Here is a 12,714-nt window from a genome sequence, read left to right as displayed (position 1 = left end):
GATGTATGCATGACGGGGATGGATAGTCGGCGACCACCGTGCAGGGGGAAGGACGGTGGCTGCACCGCCACTCTTCCGTGCTCTACTAACGGACTTTGCTCTGTCGTTCGCCAGGTGAACTCTTACTCTGTCATCGCGCGTTTTTCAGAATACTGTATTAAATGTGTTAGACTTTGTAACTATCATAGATGGATTATTCAGTAAGCTCTTACATGTTCAGGAGAAATCTAGAAAAATTCTGTCAGATCTTCCCTACTTCAGAAATGACAGCAAACGTTAATTGAAAGCCAAGACGTACAGAAAAATGATTTTTCAATCGGCAAGAACACGCTGAACCTAAAGCGCGTGGAACATTTCAAACGTCTGAGTTGAAAGCACAACCAACCTAAACGTCAAGAAGTCGGGGAATTAGTCACCAGTGTCCGATCCTGTCCATTCCGGGCGGTTAAACTCAAATTCCAAAGTCGGTCTTGAGAAGAGGGGGAGTGTTTACACAAGCGCTGAGACGATTTACTTTAGCGGGGCAGTTTATAAGACGACGTGTCTTATCCCGGAGCGTTGTTGATGATTGTTGCACACTGTGAAAACCGTAGTTCGCTGGTAAGCCAAACAGAACTCTAGCCTGCACACTGAAACGTGATCTAAAATTTGACATTCTTTCCCGCCAAGGGACGGCGACTGTATCATGTCGGGGAGCGCTGCGGGGTTCCGCATCGTTCAGACAAGATTGACAGTTCGTGGGAAACGATTACGACAACAAAACATGAATATGAAAAATAAAAATTAAAAAAATAACAATAATAATATCGCAAATTTAATTGTCAATCACGTAGGTGATAGTTTGGGTCACGCACTCCGATTGGAAGGGCAACTGTGTTCGACCTCTGTAACACAGTCCTGTTCCTTGCTCTCGTCTGTCTGAGTTTTCTCGACTCTGACTGACAGGTGTGGTATGATGATGCCGAGTTTCGCTGTAGCCGCAGGACAATAGGGCATGCGCAAAAGCGCACGTTTGGCAGTGGTCGGACCACATCTCCTTGGGTAGAATTCAAGAGGGCAAGAAGGTCGCGCATACTTTTAATATGTGTCATATTTTCCGATGTATTATTCATTTGGTATGTAAACGAGACCGTCCTGTCATTCGCCCGGCGAGCATGTCCCGCGCTGCCGTACGGTAAACACGCCACTGTGTTCCGACTTGTGTATCTGCACCATTGAAACTTAACAATTCCAGCACAGTTATCCGTGCCTCGAAGAATACCTAATTCTAACACCGAAAACTATGGGCGAGTCATTCGATCGTCGAGGGCTGTAGACTTGCTGGCGACTGTGTGCAAGCTGAACGCGGATCTAGTTGCGATTACTGGGTCAACATTGTGAATTGACGAGTGAAAATGCCTTCGTAACATAGTGTAGGTCCGTGTACACAGGAATTCATTCATGCAGTCTCAATGCGAAACAATCGTCTGCACACAACTACCACTGAGTTGCGACTTTTCCCGAGGACCGTGCTTTACATGTGATGAATTATCATCAACCTATCTATCAAGAGCCCCTGCTGCATAGAACACGACTGTCACGCAGTAAACACGAAAAGTCATCCCTGCGCTCAGCGTTGGTATGAAATCGTCGCACGACCCCCTGGACGTACCGAGAAAACGCATTGCGATTAAGATCGTGACCTCTAAAAAACTGAAGCTCCGATTCAAAAGCGCAGGTTAAGTCTCGCGTGATGGACACGGTAGAGTTTACTGAACTCGACACAGAGGGATGCGTACAAGAGTTTTGGAAGAACGACACAAAGATGGACAGATAAAATGAGTGGGCGTGACGGAGATTTCTAGAATCTGTCGCGCAATTACTTTCCGTATCAACGGTCAAAATTTACACTAACATCCCCGTTTCCCCGTTTGTTCGACTGACAGAACATTGTCATGTTGACGGAGGTTGACAATATGTGAAGGGGCTATTTCAATTTTCAACCTTAAATGTCACTCTAAGAAAATCTATATCGTGAAAGACCAGACGACTTTGACACGGTGCAATACAAACACATTAACGAACAAACAAACACTCGAATCTCAGACCTGCTCAGTCCCTCGACGGCAATCGGAATCTTACGTTGGCACGACAACGCAACGTCTTGAATTGTTCAGTATAAAAAAATAAGTATTCTACACTTGAAGCAAATAAAAACCTGAAAGAAAAGAGGCAAAACATTAGATAGTTGAAATATCAGTGCCGTTGAAATATTCTGCAGTTTGGAAGCACAACGTTGTGGTAGCCATGGCAACCAGTATCACTTCATCGATTTTTCCTCCTCTGAAACTGAGTCAGATCGGTGAACTATATCTCTCTGTAGTGCCAACTAGGGAAAAAGAAAATCAACGAGAAAAAAAATCCATGGTCGAAACATCGAGTAAATACTGGAAGACAATTGAACCCGCTTTACAAATATTTTCGATTTTTGCCGGCTTGCCTGATCGATAGTCGCGGACCTTCCGGCTGAGGGAGTCAAACAATCATAGCAAAGCTATACACGGTGGAGTTCTGTGAAAGCGTAACAAATCTACTGCGAGCGGCAGCAACGTGTGACGATTTACACTCGTTTCTCAGCCCCAAGGCCACGAAAATACGCAATTTTCTAGCCTTTCGAGTTATCTGGATTTAGCCTGAAATATTTAACAGTCATCGCAACCATTGCGATACGCGAAATTGAATTCGCACATAAAGGAATATTATTTTGTGTGCTAGGAAAAAAACGCGCTCTTTTCTTCGTGAACGATCTGCAGCTTTGAAGAGCGGTATGGGCGACAGAGGTTTGATCGCTATAAATACACTGCATCTAAATAATTCAGTGCGTGGAAATTTTTGAATGGGGTTAATTTTGCAAGAGACAAAACGAATATGAAAATATATATCGATGAAAGGCCAAGTATTCTCTATGACGACGAAGGGCGCATTGAAAAGTGAAGCCGAGCGTGTAACAAGCTCCATTCGAAGTACAATGTGACAATGGGCACTGCACGAGTCCTTCGGGTCTACGCACTTCTTTGTTTTCCTAGCAATCGACAGTTCTCAGCTTCTTTAAAAAAATTTCCTTCACAATTGATTTTTGTTTTTCTACAACCTTACCATTCTCGCGTTGAATGGCTCTATTAGGAACCGACTCGTGCCGATAATTTGCTCGGTATTTCCCCCTGAAAAGCGGTCGACTTCGATTATGCCGGTTGTAGGAGCGAAGAACTGGTAGTCAAGCGAAACAAAAAAGTCTGAAGTAAGCTTACGCAAGCAGATCGTTAAGTGGTGTGGTTTTAACTTTGTAAATCAAAGACGGGATGAAATTTTCTGTCCTGGCAACTCGCGAGATTTCTATCTGTCAATGGCACCAGACGAGAAGATGTAGAGAGGGGGATCTGGGGCATCCAACAAGATTTTGCTGGGGGGCATGATTTACATATGAATCACATAGATGTTGTTTCCCCAGTGGTGATATAGGAATCTTTCACAATCGTGTTGTGTGTGGGCAGAATTGAGCGCGGGAAATATTGATCCTTTTTCTTCTTGGCAAAACAATTTTCAAATCTATTTCAACATTTAATGTCAACGAAAAACGGAAAGGGAAAACTTCTCAGAGATTTTAAGCCAACGAGGACAGAATGACTTATTTTCTGCCCGAATATTGAAGAAATTGCCCAATTTACCGGGGTAAAACTGCGTGAACATTGTTATTGTGTTTTCGAGAAATTCATTTCCGATTCTGTTGCGTGCAATTGCGAGCAAACTCGCAAAATGATTTGTGAAGGAAAACAATTCTCAATGTTATTAACAACGTGAATTATAGTCCCGTATTACATTTTTCGCTGGTTTATTCGACGGAGAGGGGGGGTCGTGACTTGCAGAAATAGCTGATGTTACTTTTTGGGTCAAGAAAGACCAACGGACGCAATCTTATCTACGAAACCATCAACTGTCTGAATCTGTAGTCTTACAACGGTGTTCATCTGCAAGCAACGTTAACACCTTCCAAACGCTATCAAACGCACTGACATTTTGCATGCAGAAACGATTATGGCTCCGTAGTAGCAACAACTGATTTGCACATTTTTTTCAAGTATTGGTCACGTGTACAAGTTATCACCAACGGGAAGACTGTGAACACACATTTCGAAGCGTGGTTATCAACTTTACATGGGGAAAACGTGGGCAGATGTCTTTCTTCGCTCTGTCTGGTCGCTATTTTGTTTACACAAGCCTTGATCAAGTGTTTGCACGCACCAACTTGGCCTTGTCGAAGTGGCGATTGTAGCCAGCGAGAACGAGGCTTAATGTTGAAGATGTCAAGAAAATGCAAGGCGAAACTTACCCTTGTCTTGCGGATTTATCTAATCTAAATGTCGGTGATTAGTCTGCATATCTTCTTCCCTTGTTTGCCTCTTTTCTGTTCTGCCTTATTGTTATTGTCTATGTTATGAATCTATTTTCCTGTTAGTCTGCATTTACTCTATCAGTACTAGTCTACTTGTACTTTGATTCACGCGACCTTCCTTCGGTATATTTTTTCTGCTAAAATCCTCCAAAACTTTCGCCCAGTTTCACAAAAAACTTCAAGTATTCAAAAACTTATTGTAGGAAGTCGAAAGAAATGTACATGCTCCCCCCTTCACAATCTTTAAATCTTAGAGATGCAAATCTACTCAAGTCCTGTCGTACACGCGTCCTCAAAAAGACACAGACGAAATTGGGAATTATGAACGGTCGTAAACTTAAACGTATATACCAATTATCACCGAGTAAAGACATGGAGAAACATAAAAGAGGGCGTAAGCCCTACCTCATAAAAGTGTTTTGAAAACGTGCGGATTTTTCATACAAAGAATCATAAAACTTAGCGATTGGGGCTTGTGCCCAGAAGGTATCATGTAGCGGAACAATATTGACTCGGCAAGAACCGAATAAAATTTGTAAGGTTTGCAAAATTGTCAGAGGAAATGAAACACTGTCTTTACCCAGTCTGGTTGAGTCACGCTGCAGGGTATCTGGCTGCTCATACGCCTGAGAAAAAAAAAGTAAAAATGGAAATGATAATCAATATTCGAGGAAACAATCCGCCAGCATTTTCGGCGCTGCATTTTTTCCTTTGTAGTCATGCCAATAATCATATTCAGTGCTAGTTTGAGCTTGTTGGGTTTCTGTTCCATCGGTCTACCTGTGTAGAGAAAAAGAACGCTCGGCCTACAGTGGGACCCCTTTGATACGAAAAAGCAAAACAAATCCCTTACTTGGCCTCGAATGGGGGGGGGGGGTCTCTGCAACGATGTAAAGCCCTTCAAGTGTTGCGTATTGGTCCAAAATACACCAGATTACAGGGGTGGACGAGCTGTTAAAGTTTGTCACGCAAGGCTAGGGCCCATTATTGCTTGCAAAGCGACTCGGAGCCTGGGGGCAACGCGAAATTTACGCCGGTGTGTCGTCGCTGCCGTTGCCGCCGGACGATTTATTGATATGAGCAGCCATAAACGAGCAGAGATAAATGAAAATGAATGTCAGTGAATGAAGTTGCAAGGTGTGGAAAATAAAAATCGCGCTGTCTCTCTTATGAATTTGGGCGTAACAAGATTACCCCGTTTTCCAAATTGGTAATGATCGCCAGGAAGAATAGAACCCACTTCCGATCGATGTATACCCGGGTCCGCCGTGCGCGTTTCTGTACTCACGCGTATTTACGTTGATATCGGCATATTTGGCAGGACAGACGTAGTCAGAAGGAAGTTCACATGGGATGCAAGGGACAAACTGAAGTTCAATAACTTCACCAACATGCCTCATGTCATTGACACTTAAGCGGACCCTGACTTTATTTTCTCGCTTTTTTGACGATAAAAAACGCCAAATCTGGTTTCGGTACATGGTTATGCATATTCCAATGTTGTTTTGTTCCGGTTGTTAAATACAGTTTCTTGTTCTGCTCAAAAAAAACAAACAAACAAAACAAAACAAAACAAAAAACCTTGAATTCAACTTGTATACACAGCCTTTAACTTTGTGTGTTTAATATCCAGTGCTATAGTTGACAACTGAATTTCAGTTGCCATTTCTTTTTATTTGTTAACAATAACATCGCATCTTGTACAGTTGTACACAATGCCCTGGTGCATTGGCACATTCTTTGAGACGAATGAGAAATTTTTGTTTTCTTGATCAAAAATAATGAAAAAATTATCAAAAGTTACGACTTTTGTCCCTTTAATGGTTAGTCCTGCATCTGTCAAATAGAAATGATATCACCTTAATCCCTTTATTTATTCCAAGTTTTATGCATAGTCCTCACTTTGCAACAGTCAACCAACGACTAGCTTTCTCAAAGATGAGAGAGTATGCAAAATTAACTGATCTCAACGTGTTCCCCCAACCGGCGAATTTCGTTTACGGAGTTGTCTCAAAGCTACTACAAGTGACGGCATCGTGTCCAGAAGAACGACAGTTAAATACTAGTGCCTTTGCTGACGGCGGCATTTCACGGGCGTAAAAATGCCAATCAAGCTAGATAATGAACGGCGTCTTTAAAATTGAAAACTAGAAGATAATAAATTCTGTGTTGAATCAAGTCACTTCAGATCTTCTGAATTTTAAAATTTATGATAATTCCCACCGTATTAATTATTGCGTAACCGGGCACTTTGATGCGAGCGATTGTAATCTCTGTATGATGTCCGCTGACAAGAATCGATACTCGGGATTGTTGCTAATTAGAGTGGTTTTGTTTAAAACAATCAGCATCGGTTTTATTGTGCACGCGCGCGAGATAAGCCGCATCGATCTGATACTGGAAACTTGGCATAGAGTCTAATTTAAGCTATTGTCCACCGGGGAACCCAATTAAGTCATGTCTATTGTGTGTAATTGCGCGATAATTTGTTTATGTTTTCGGGCTTTTGTTGACCCGATTTTTTTTAATGATCTCACCTAGCGATTTGTTGATTAGCGACGTCCGGTTCAGATGAGTATCGCCTTCACCAACGTGATCCGAAAGGAACCTTTGTGTCGCCGACACCGTGTAACTGAATGGCCAGGCCTGAACCGGGAATAGCAACTCTGAAATTCAATTTTCTGTTCCATCAATCGCTAACCAACTTTTCGCTGCCAATTTTTCATATTTTATTGTTGTTATATGGGTATAGATTTTATCTTCTAAAAAATGTGACTGTTATATATGCAAGACTTTAGTCAAATTAAAAAATACATTAGTCACTAATCTTCAAATTTTAACTCACATTATTCCCGGGACGGCTATGGCGCCCTCACACCAACCGGAACTTCCACTTTGCCGAACTTTGCGCTTTACCTCGAATTTACATTGAATTCGCGTATATTGGCATTTCTAGATCACCGAGAACGTGACTGTTGCTAGTTGAATACTCACTTTATTGTATGTACACACAGACACACCTTGATAGCATTCGTTTTCAATTGAGCTTTGTGTCAAAAATTACATCATTTACCCAGTCAGCGCTCCCGAAACCCCACCTTCCTCCCCTAATGATCATTTGTTGCACCCTACGCGATGACGTAATGACTGCGTGCATATTGTAAATTGTCTTGCAATGCACACCAACAATCATCAGGTACCACACACCGCCGATCACCGTTTCCCAAGATTCAGCGCGATATAATATCACTGACTATGACCCTCTTTCTGTCACCCGATCTATTTCCATGTCTGCCCATCAGTCTGTCTGTCTGTCTGTCTGTCTGTCTGTCTGTCTGTCTGTCCATGCGTCTTTCAGCTTAAATTGTCTTTTTTTCAATCCATTCAATTTCCGCTATTCTCATCCCTCTTGCACCTTGCCCCTCTCTCCTAGCTCTCTTTTTTCTCCTCCTCCTTTCCTCACTCCTCTCCCCTTTCCCCTCTTGTTCCCGTTCCATTTTCTCTCCTCTCGCCACAAACACACAAACATTTACCAGCATTCGAATTCCGGCTTTTGCTAGCGTCTGTACGGATGAAATGCATCGTTTATTTTTATTACATTTGAATTCCAGGCAGAGAGAAATAACGGTGCAGCCTACACATGTACATGCTAAGTTGACAATGTGAATACTGCGTATCTCAATATGCTTGGGTTGTAGAACAAGAAACTCTAATTGACATACAGAACGAAAATAGTAAAAAAATCAACAACTTGAAAGAACGTCTGACAGATTGCAAATACAAGGATTTCTCTCCGATGAAAATAAAAAAGATCGCTGACAGACAATATGCAACAACAGATAGCAATTTTCAATAAGAACAGGACGCACACTTTTGAAAAATCGACCGACCCATATAGTTGACATGTGAATACTTAAATTTAGATAATAAATACTCTCAAACGTTTAAGAATATAATAAAGCTACCACTGAATTGGTTTGTGGCGCCTTTGTAAAATCAGTTAAGACTTATCGACTGTTGGTCATTATTTTTAAGCAATACTTTAAAAATTAGTGATCACTTTCGAAAGGACATTTCTCAATTTGCTGCCTGCCTTCTAAATTCATTGGCTAGGAGCTGCATAAAATTACCGCGGTCTTTTAATTTCAGAATGCGCAGTTTCGATGGGCTTGGCAGATCTTTCCACTAAGCCTAAGATGGGATGAAAGAGTGTGAAGCCTCAAAACACACTGCCAAGCCCTGTCGCAACTCTCCCAAAAGACAAGACTCAGGTTTCACGTTTTGCTGTGTCACTCGCTTGAAAGCAAGAAACAAGACATGATGAGTACTTGTATTTTGGTGAACGAGGAAGGAGACTATGTGACCTTGAACCTGATGCTCTGGCTTCATGATAATATGAGAGATCGGTAATTACATGAGCCGCAACATTCTATCAAATCTGTGGAAAGTTGACATGGAAAATGGTAAGTCACGGGAAGATATAGAAACAGATGATAATTTTTAAATGAATTCAAAGGAGATAATCTGTAGTTTATCACTTTGAGTGTAAGATCGTACTAGACGTAAGAAATGCAGTTACACCGTGGCAAATAATCAAAATAAAACTTAATGCGTAAAACTTCATTCGCAACAACTTTTGATATAAATAAAGGAAACGAAATGACGTCAAACTTCTCTGTGTTCAGCATGTCAACTTAATATGTATATGTGTAACATTGTTGGCAACTGAATTTTAGTTCCCTCTAGAACTCGTTTCATCAAAAACAATTATATGACACGTCTTGCTTTACGGTATCAACTTTGAAGGCTTACACGAAGTATTTCAACATAGTTTAAGAAGAAGAAAAAGAATAAGATTTTTTTCAAATGAACGTTCACTACTAAAATAAAACTGTACAGAAAAGTATATATCAAATCATTTCAACTTTTGAGACGAAAAGAATAATTGAAATCAGACAAATGCGTAATATCTAATGATGATCAATTACTGGAAAAAACTAAGAAAAGTTGGGCACTATAAAAAACAGCAACTTCAAAAACTGCAAAATGGCTATGACACTGAAGCTGAAGCGAGACGGAGAGAACTGATGAAAAGGCAAACAGCTAGCTATATCACAGCAACATGAGGGAAGATACCAATTAAATCTAAAAAAGCACAATTTTGTTATTGACAGAAGGCAAGATGCAAGGTGCATGAAAAATCTCCACTGAATAGGAGAAAGCAAAACAAACTTCCGAAACAAGAAGAAGAAGAAATACCCTTGTTCTCGAGGACTAAGGAGTTGAAATACACGTATCATCAAAAGTGCCATCTACCATTGTTTTGAATGAGAAGTAGTAAATTTACAGTAGCAATTTTGTTCTTGCAGAATAGACAACTACTTGGGACAGAGACACTTATTATATGCAAACGAACATTGAAAGTTATTACACATTTTACAGTTAACAGACGAAGATTGAATTTTTAAAATTTCATAAAAAATAAATGTTTCCTGTAATCCTTACAAACCAAATAAGGGTAAATAATGGACATAAATTTTGAAATATCCCAATAAAATCGAAATGTCTGTTCCCTGTTGTCCATCGGTTTATTATCAGTGTTCTGGTGTGTATCGAAAGAAAGATAGAAACTGAGTGTCTACCAAATACTTTGCCTTTTTTACATTTGTACGCTCGTGCACATCTGTGGTCATTTTAATTACAATGGGAAGATTTAAGAAATTCAATCAATTCTCATTCAAAGATGAGCGAACAAACGATGTGGCAGCCATTTTGAATGTTTGAATATTTTGTGAGCAGTAAGGAATTGGTGGTCAGGACAAAAAACACGAAACCGTTTTTGCTTTTGTTTATATTTTTGTCGGCATTTTAAGGATAGACACTTTAACGTCTTGGTATTTCTTTTTCAGCATTTTTCAAAACACACAGCAACTACATACATATTGTGTTGGCACTCAGCGGCTATTAAAGTATGGTTTGTAAGCGAAATCTTGAGAGTGCGATCACGGTGTAATGTGTTGACGTGCAACTCGAAAGTTGGGCGTAGAATTTACTCTTCAACTATACCCACAGAGGAATATTATCAACACACAGGCAATGCTGAGGAATGGGACAATGGATACAGGATAGAACAACGACTGAACGACCAAATTTAGCTCATAGGTTGGAAAATGCTGAAAGATGATATACATCACAACTGCTACCTAGCCTTAGTGTTCCTTTAGGCGTTCTTGCATTTTGGGAAAAAAATCATATACAAGCAGTTTTTTACAAATAGGGCAAGAAAACCAAGCAGAGAAAATGTGCGAACCCCGAAACAAAGAAATCCGAGTAAGATAAACTAATTAAGACACTGTGCTAATAAACCAAGACTGGAACAGAATCCGGGTACACAGCACTTTCGTTTCAAATTTATCGGCTGCGAAGGAAGTGGCCGGCACTTCCGCTTTCCTCTGCGATTTCTTTGCATGGTATGTTCTAGCGCATCACGTGATTTGGAAAATTGATCAATTTTTCCCTCATAATTACATTACTTATTGATTAAAAGATAAACACACAAAGTACTTTCTAATGAGCATTCACGGCATTTTCGATTTTGTATTTTGTAGCTCGGAGTTATAAAGCCATGGTGGAGGCCCGGTTTCTCGTATGATGTTTTTCCAGCTGAGTATATTTATTTCAAGCTCTTGGTTGAGCATGCGCAGCTCAGGGCATTGTATATTTTCACGTTCTCTCTCTTCACCACATCTACCAACTTAAAAACAACCCTATATTCTAAGATGTCTCTTTCAGTAAGCTTGAAAGTTGTTCTAAACCTGTTCTAAATAGTTTTGATTTGTTGTGGGTTTGATATTCGAGTTTCGAAATGTTCATATTCCAAGTAAGTAGCGAAGTTAATTCTGTTCCAGTATAAAGATTGAGTCGCGCAAAACTTTTCTCCGTATGCAATCTAAATATTGTAATTACAAAACGCATATGAAATATTGGGAGTATTTGGCAAAGAGGATAGCTGTCGTTGCTATGGTGACACCGTCAAGTCTTACGCGCGGCCCTCCCTCGTCAAATCAAGGAAATTTCAGGCGTCTTCTCCCACCGCTCCTCTGTACTCTTCTCGGAGATAAAAAGCCGCGGCGTACAACAGAATCACGGCCTCTCTAAGTGTTATCGAAGTTCTCAATCAAAATTACCAAGATATCTGGCTAAATCTTGGCTCAGGGCTTGATATCACTCCAATATGCTTCTCTCCACGAAGCGCCGCGAGGATAGCTTGCAATCCCCTAGTAGGTACGCATGAGTCAGCGACTTAAGGAAGCGAAAAACGAGGCTTCCTGTTGCTTCTGTGTTGCCACCATCGCAGCGGGTCGTTAATCGAAACGAGCAGCTCTTCGGGCGAAACGCATCCAGACCGAGCTTTTTTGTCCTTTTAGGGCACGAGACCGTGAAAGCAACGGAGAAATGGTACGTTTTAAAGAAAAAGAACGCTAAGTTTGCGACATACAGAGTGGTGGAAATTAGTGCTTGAAGAATAATGTTATATACACGTAATGGTTTGATGTAAAAATGAATTGAATTCGGTGTAGATTGCTAATTGTTCGGTGGCGTTGTTGGTTACGGTGTGTTTCGCTATTTTTTACAGAAATACAATAATAGCTTGGCAAACAGACATATCGGTGGTTAATTAATTCCTCAAACAGCACAGTGAAAAACGTGAGCAATCTTTTTTTTTTTTAATTTGAATAGTTTTTCCCGTATTTTCGATCCACTGGCACGACAACGCTTGGGTCGTGCGGAGCCAGTAACGGGTTGCGTGCGTCGGCCCGTGAATATCGACCAGCGTCGACGGAAATTTGTGAAACACGAGTTACACGACAATGTAAACATTGCTTTTTTTATTAATGAAGCCGAGAATGGATATTGTTCATCCCCAATCTCTTGGTACGATCTCGGAACCGCAGCAGTTTTTTACTGACAATAGCGGCGAAAAAGAGCGGAGCGTGTTAGAACTGACAAACCTGCGCTCTTTACCTCTTCAACGCACAAAATGATGTTTCCCCTTTTTAATCAACTGGGGATAGAGCGAAAAAATGTTTTCAGTTTAACATTGGCGAAAAATAAAATCATTGGCAAGACGCATAATATAGAAAGATGAAATTCTTTTCACGATCAGTGAGCAAGGAAATTAAAGGCAGGACTGCCTAATAAAGAATCGAGAACAACCAAAGACAATATTTTTACTCGCAAGACCCCCTAGCCTCGCAGGTTTTTTTTTGCACAGCGCAAACGAC

Source organism: Ptychodera flava, chromosome 21 (assembly GCF_041260155.1).
Source record: "Ptychodera flava strain L36383 chromosome 21, AS_Pfla_20210202, whole genome shotgun sequence".
In the NCBI taxonomy this organism is placed as follows: Eukaryota; Metazoa; Hemichordata; class Enteropneusta; family Ptychoderidae; genus Ptychodera; species Ptychodera flava.
This window is presented reverse-complemented; position numbering follows the sequence as displayed.